The sequence below is a fragment of the Nipponia nippon genome, unplaced genomic scaffold, assembly GCF_047370975.1.
Source record: "Nipponia nippon isolate SJK-2023a ecotype South Korea unplaced genomic scaffold, ASM4737097v1 scaffold_7, whole genome shotgun sequence".
Taxonomy (NCBI): Eukaryota; Metazoa; Chordata; class Aves; order Pelecaniformes; family Threskiornithidae; genus Nipponia; species Nipponia nippon.
In genome coordinates, this window is record NW_028262391.1 from 14,958,203 (window position 1) to 14,966,010 (window position 7,808).

Consider the following 7,808-nt stretch of genomic DNA (forward strand, 5'->3'; position numbering starts at 1 on the left):
GATCCGCACGGAAACGAGCGGGAGCAAACCGCCGTTCCAAGGCCTGCGAGCCTCGGCTCCTGTTTCTCCCGCGGCGCGGCCGGGCCGGGGCAGGGCAGCTGCTGTGAGTTCACTGGAGCAGCACTTTCCCACAGTCTGGAGAAGTGACACATGGCTCTCACACATTCCTGCGCCGGCAGGCTCGGCCGCGCTTGGCCAGGAGTCAAGGCAGACGGAGGGCTGCCGCTGCTGGGAGCTGCTGATTAGCAGGTTCCGACTTTGGCACCAGCCCGGCCCTCGGAGGGCGAAGGAGACAGAGGGGCCAGAGCAGAGCTGGGCTCCGGGGTGGTTTGTGCAAGCTGCTTAACCCTTTGGAGGCAGGCGCTGAGCAAAGCTTTCCTTCGGGGATTTTGCTCCGCTTCCCCTGCCCTGCTTTTGCACAGCTCGCAGCGCGGTGCCCAGCTGCCTGCACTCCCTGCCTGCAGTGCAGGCATCTCCCCCGCACTGCCCCATTGCCCCTCGCATCCCTTGGCGTTTCCCCCCGAGCGCGGGTTGGATGTGCGTGCAGGACAGCGTTGGTGCTCGGAGGAAGCATCTGAGCCTGGAGAGCAGCAGAGCTGATCCTGCCAGACACCAGCCTCGCTTCCCATGCAGGCTGGCCAGCTTGCCCGCGGAGCCTGGCAGGGGGTGAGCAGGGCTGGCAGGGGGTCATCAGGCCTGGCAGCGTCCCAGTGCACCGGTGGGTGCTGGGGCAGCCTGGCAGATCGCCAGGAGAGGTGTCAAATGAGCTCCTGGTGCAGGAAGGAAAGGGTGTCCCCACCTCCTCCCCGGGCTGGCAGCTGCCCAGGGTCAGGGTCCTCTTTATAGCCTTCGTTCACGTGCATGGGCTATTTTTTTCTGAATTTGTGCTGACTTCAGAGCCTCGTCCAATGCATGGGGGAAGGTTTGGGGTCTGAGCTCCCGAGCCCATGGAAAGACTTGCAGGTTCCCAGGAGGGCCAGGCGAGTATCTCCCAGGGCTTCGGCAGTCCAGTCGCTCCCAGCCCTGCCTGCAGCCAGTAGACTCGGGGGCTTGGAGAGGATGGCTGGACTGTGCCCAAACGAGACCAGCAGCACCCTGCTGGCCCCTGCCCAGCCCTTGCCCTTGCCCGGGGACAGGCCCCCGTGTCAGGAGGTGAGAGGTGTACCCGGGCATACCCGGCGCCTGCCTGGCCCTTGCTGCTGCGGGTGAAGGATCCAGCCACACGCCGGGGCTGGTGATTCGCAGTGTGGCGTGACCGGCATCGGCCCCGTCTGCTGGAGCGGTCCAGGCGGTTCCCAGCCTGCCTCCACTGGGGCCTCCATCCCGCAGAGCTGGCAGAGGGCCCGGGGCAGCGGCTGTGGGGCTGGCTGGGGGGGCTGCTCCTCACCTCTGTGCTGAGGCAAAACCTCTCTTGTGATAACATCAGTTTCCCAGCCCTGCGGAGGCTGCAATGCTCATTCCCATGGAGCACCCGCGGCCTCAGCCCCTTTCCTTCAGGAGTCCAAAGCAAGGACACGCACGTCGCGGTCCCTGGTGCATCACACTGGGGCCCAGCTGGCTGGGGGGAAGGCAGAGGAGGCTGGGGTGGTCCTGCCTTTGCATGCCACCCCCTTTCTGTGTCTTGGGGGAAGCTCCCAGGCTCAGGTTTAAGAAGGACCGCAGCATTTCACGTGTCGTGGTACCCTCCTCTGCAGCGGGGCCAAAGACTTGAGCGTGTTGGTGGTGCGGCTGACACTGCGCTGGCCCGGGCGTCCCTGCCCCACTGTCACATCTCAAAGCCCTGCCAGGCTCCCACGGACGTGGCACGCTGATCTCCCAAGGGCTCCTCGGGCTGCTCCAGCTCTTGCCCAGGTCCCCACGTGTTTACGCAGCTGAGCCCTGACCCTGCTGCTTGGGCAAGGCAGCCGGTGGCCACGGCCGTACCAAGGGGATGGCAGCTCCAGCTCTGCCTGTGGGAAAGTCATTTCTTGCCTGTTTCCACTCCTCTTTTGTGTATTCAGGCCACGAGTTTTCTCCAGAGCCTGGAGCAGCTCCAGCCTTAGGTGGGGTCTCGGTACTGTCATGCAAAAGCTGTGGCAATCACAGTGCTACACCACCACCAGCAATTGCATTTACAAGTTTCCCAGTCCTCCCAAAAGTCAAAAGGAGCTGGTTTCATGCCTTCTTCCCTGCCTGCTCACCTTCGCTTGCTAGTTTTGTTTGATTCCAGACTAACCATGACCTCCTCAAAGGCTGGAAAGAGCTTTTCACCAAACAGCTGGAGGCAAACCCAGGATGGCTGGGGAGTTCCAGACAATGCAAACACTCTCTTTTATCTTACCTATGTATTTTTGCTCCTTGCAATTAGCTGCCTGCTCTGTCTTCTCCCTATTTCCCTGCGGCTCTTCCCAGCAGTCCTGCCTCAAACATTTTGACAGAGAAGCACATCCCCATGCCCTTTAGCTCTTCCGACAGCTCTCTGACAGTTGTGGGTGTTGGCCCTGCATTCACACCCACCGCAGGCACCAGCAAGGCTCAGCAGTGCAAGGACTGGCACCGCAGCTCACAGCAGCCCAAGCTTTCGGCCATCTCTTCTGCAGTGTTCCCCGCAGGAGCTTCTTCCCCTGCCCTCATTACGGGTGACAGTCAGGAACCAAACACCCAGGGTGTCTGGATGCTGCTTAGACATCCCCCAGAGATGAACCGGCTCTCCAGGAGGTTATCCACAACCATTTGCTCCTGGAGCTCTGTCTCCTCTTTCTGCTTTTATGAAACCTCCGAGAAAAGCTGAGGGGAAAAAAGGTTGAGTGAGGTTGTGTGTCATTATTGCCTGTAGGGATACCTAGTCTCCGGCACCAAGCTTTGGGGCTGGCAGGCTCCTCCAAGACTTGAGAGATACAGCCTGACTTTCTGCTTTCCTGCATCGGGAGGAGGCAAGAGCATCCACCTCCTTTTTCAAAAAGATACATTAAAAAAAATAAAATAATGAAGGATTCCAGTGGCACCACTAATCGGGTCTCAGAGAGGGTTCGTTTGCTTGCCATGTGTGATCTCCAGGCCAGGAAGGGGACCACGGTTTTCAGTCCTTCTCAAAATAGTGAAGGAAGCAGAACAGCCTAAAACCCTTTAAAGTATTTGCTTTCACAAGAAACCAGATAGCTGGATCACAGCTATATGAGCGCTGCCGATACGTCCTCTCCCTGCACTTGGCTGTTACCTGGCCATTTCAAATATTATTTTTTGAAAACCACTTCCATAAATCAATAAACATAGCCCAGCACCAGCAGAACAGCCCACGCGGCTGGAGAGCTGGTGGCTGCTGCCAGTCACTGAAGTAGAACAAACTAGCAAGTACGCAAAGAAATGTGATTAATGAAAGACAGACCACAAAGCCTATAAAAACACATTTCTTGCTTTTATTAGACCAAAGCAACTGTATAAAATGAGCAAGTGAGCCCAGGATGCCCGGACAGAGAAGGGCAAAGATTGCCAGCACCCCGTAAATCCGAGGCGTGCGGATCCCCTGCTTGCCCCTTGTTCTGCCTGCCACCCCATGGGCATGGGGGAGAGGAGGCTCCACCACGGCGTGCCCGGCTGGCAGGGACACGCATCCCTGCCAGAGCCGGTTGGGATGGGGAGGAGGGATGGAGGGGAGAGGCACAGACAGAGAAATGTGAGTTAATCACAGCAATATGGCAGTGCTGGTGAGAGGATGGGGGTTGCTGGGTGTCGGGCACTGGTGCGTTGGCACCACATGGCCGAGGGGAGGATGCGGCAAAGTTTCGTCACTTGTTTCTCGTTGACTGGGGTCTCCAACCTGTGGAAATGTTATTTTTGCCTCTCCAGGCACTTCTTTTCAAGTTAAAAATAAAATCTCCCAGCAGTGGAAGGGAAATGTTTGTTGTCGCCCCCCATTCGGCTTGATGGAGACAGTAACAACGGTGGGAGATCAAGGGGGGCAATCAGCATGGCACTCTTGCTTCCTGGGGAAAATAAAAGCTACTCCACTTCCCTGCCACCGGCATGGCCTGGGCATAGATATTAAAAAAAAGAAAAAAAAAAAAAGAAAAAAAAGAAAAGAAGAAAAAGAAAGCCCCTTTTTCCGCTCTTCAAGGCAAGATCTCCTCGGCGAGCGCTGGCAAAGAAAGGCATCTTGTTCAGGGGCTCTGAAAGGCAAGATGAAAGGGGAAACCTACATTTTTCAGCCCAGCCTGTTTCTGACATGGGAAAATAGTGCAGACAAGAATAGATAGCTTGTTGGCTCATTTTTTCCTTGACAGATTATCTGTGTGAATGCACCGTATTAAGCTGGGAGTAAGACGCCAGGATCCCCCCACCCCCCCCTCCCCCTTCCCCAGCTACCTTGAGAGCGGCAAGGAGTGAGGAGCTGTGATTTGTGAGTGTGCAGGGCGCTGGGGGTGCACGGGGCAGCCATCCATCACCGGCCACCTCTTTTTGCCACCTCCCGTGTGCTCAGCAGTCTTCTGCCCCCGCACTCAGGCTCCTGCATGCCCTAAAAATGCAACCATAACCATGCCAAAAGCTAAGCTCAGGTTAGGAGGAGCTGTGCTGAGATTAACTTAGTGATGCTCCCCGCAAAACACGTCCCAGCAGGACACGTGGGTGGTGGCGTTGGAGCAGGACATGCTGCCATGATGGGACAGGAGAGGGTGACCACGGCCATCAGCAGCCCATGGGGGCCCAGACTGGTGCCAGTGATGCTCTTGAGGGAGCCCATTTTGGCTCCAAGTGCTGCTGCTGTTGCAGTCCCCTCCCATGGTGGCTTTCGCTGCACTTTCGGTAGCTCAGCAGCCATCGTTTCTATCCCGGCGCCACTCGGAGTGCGGATCATTAGCTGTGGCCGGCTGTGTGACCCACCAGCGCTATCACCCATGACGGCTGCTCTCCGCTGCCTGCTGCGGATCGCCAGGCACCGGGTTATTAAAACAAATGTGCAGGTGCCACACTTAGGACTTGAGTGAGGCTCACATCAGCCTCCTGCCTGCCTGTGCCCTGGCTGAATCAGGTTTTCACACTGCAAAGACAGCAAAACTGGCCCAAGAGAGGGCTCTGCATCTCCCTGGGGGGAGGCTGGCGCTGCTCCCATGGGCAGCAGAGATGTGGCACCATCGGTCCCGCCGCTCCCATCAGTGGGGTCACGCTCTTTGCTTCTGTTTAGAAATGAATCCCTGTCAGAGGGTAGAACTCGTGGCTGCGTTGCCCAGCTCCAGGCACGTGCACCAAAAAGCCTCACTTAGGCCAAAAGCAACATACTAGCTTAAAAAAAAAACAATTAAAAGTCCTGTGCATTTTGGATGACCTTTGTCCCCTTCTGAGCCATTGGGTCCTGTTGCCATGTTTCACCCCACAGTCAGAAGAAAGAACTAGCAAAGTGCTTAAATGATGACTTTCCCCTCCTCGCAGGGCTCCAGCGGGGTCTGCAAGCCACCAACCCCCAGCTGCAACAGGAACCCAGGCACCAGCAGCCTGAAAATGCAGCCACTGAGGCATGACAGGATGATTAGGGAACGTGCCTGGCTGGACTATGGGTCACTGGGAAGATCCCTCCACCTCCAGCACCTGGGATACTCGCCGGGCTGAGCAAACCCGCTCCTGTGTCCCCCTGCATCCCACCACCCCTGCAGCCCCTGGTGCTGCAGTGCTCTGCCCCGCCAGCCACACAGCAGTGTGCACGCATGTGTGGGTGCGTCTGCCCAGGCGTGCTGGAAGGTGCTGCACCCTGCCCAGGAAGCGTGTGCGTGTGCGTGTGCGTGTGTGTGTGTGTACCAGGGAGACCTGTTTGCATATGAAAGTGGCCGTGTGCTCCGGAGGGCTGTATCATTTATTGTATGATCTTATCTGGCGCGTGCCTCAGCCGCCCTTTCCCACACTCTGCATGCTCTGCTGCCAAGGCCCCGGGCTTAGCCTGTCAGCATTACCCGGGCTCAGCAGGCAGGCAGTAATTCCCTGAATAAAGAAAACATTTTAAGGTTTGACAAGTCCAGCATTTGCATGTCTGTTTTCAGAGAAATAACCATCTCAGGGGATTAAGCCCTTTTTTTTTTCCCATCCAGCCCAAAGTATGAAAACATTCTTGACATAGTTGCCTGAAAAAAGGATTTCTATAGAGTAAAATACCTTGCGTCCTGTGTGAGTCCAGTGATTTGCTTTGGGGGGAAGAAAAAGAAAAAAACAGAAAGGAAAAAAAGAAAGAAAAGAGCCGCTCCAGTCCAATAGGTTGTTGGTTTTAAAGTGGGTGAAACGCACCAGCAAGCACCGCGGATCCCAGGCGATGCACACACCAGGAAGGATTTGCATCCCTCCGTCACTGCCCACCTCTTTGTGCCGCGCCGGCAAAGCCTGTCGGCTGGGCTCCCCGTGGGGCTCAGGCTACGCTGGCTCGCAGCATCGCTTGTGAGCTGAATGAATCCTCCCTGGCTCAGCAGCCCCAGAGAGGCAGGCAGCTGCCTGGGGAGGAGGGCTGGGGGCTCCGGGGGGCTCCGGGGCTCAGCTTGCTTGAGATGTGCCCCAACACAGGGGCTTCGGCTGCCCACGCCAGGCACGTCCCGGAGGAGTGCTTGCTCGCTGCACGGCTGAACCGGGGGATGCGCTGCTGCAGGAAAGCACTGGCCCTGGGAGGACTGAGAGCAGGTTATGGTGGAGAAGTGCAGCCAGGTTTAGGATGCTAAACACTTATTTTATTTACTTGGAATAAATCGGATTTACAAAGGGCTAGTCACCCTCTGACTCTAAGGAGGAGGTTGTGCTTTGCCAAAGTCAAGCTGCCCAGGATTTGGCCCTCTGATGCACTACTGGGGGGACTGGAAGAGACCAGCCTTTGCCCCAGTACCGTCTGGCAGCTCCTGCAGTGGCAGCTGCCTTTGGAGCCTTCAAGCAAGAAGGTGCATGTGGGAATTACAGACACACACCAGCCTGGGGCCCAGGTGGATGACGAGCATCCTTCGCTCCTCTGGGCTCTCCACCGCAGTGCTGCTCGGCACACCCGGGATGCTCCCAGCCGCGCTGGCCACCGGCTCCCATCTCACCACAGCTGGCGGCGGAGCCTGGCGTGGCTGGTTGTAATTTGTCAGGGTGCTGTGCCTTCCTTCCCCCTGCCTCCCCCCACGAGTACACTGGTTTTCTTCACAGCTAAATGAGGCTTTAAACTGGGGGATAATACAGCTTTAACACAGAGAGGCTTAAAAAGCAAAAGTGAATAATTTCTCAGTTCTCCTTCCCATAATCTCTCCCGGTAACATTAATTATGAGTTTGCACAGAGTGCCCCAAGGCAAGCGCTGCTTTCCCAGGACAATTAAAGTTACTTAATTATTAAAAACCGTGTGTGCTGTTCCTGTGCGTTCCCCAAAGCACCGTGAGGCAGGCGGGCCGCCTCGGCTCACACACTTTCTCAGAGCGGCAATTGAAGCATCTGTGGGAAAGTCTGCTCCTTTGTCATTCCTCCGGCATAATCTCTACAAATCCCACCCCCGGCCCGCACCCCGAAGGGCAAGCGATGCCGGCGGCCGGGCCTCTGCCCCTGGCCCTCGCGTGCGGGATGGCGATGGGGGCGGCAGCCGGGGTGGCTGGCACTGGCCAGGCTGCCTGCTGCGGGCAGGAGGAGCCCGGGGGGCTGCCCGCGGCTGGGCGTTTGGAGGGGTTGGATGCTGGTGTGGAGCTGAGCTCTCCTGCAGGTGCTCCAGGTTCAGAGCAGGGCTGGCCAGCCTTATAGGCAGCAAATGGCTTTGCACCAGAAAAAGAACAGCTTGCCAAAAGCCACGCGTTGCCCTGACAGCCGAGCCCTGCTGCCCTGCTGCCTCGCTCTGCTTGT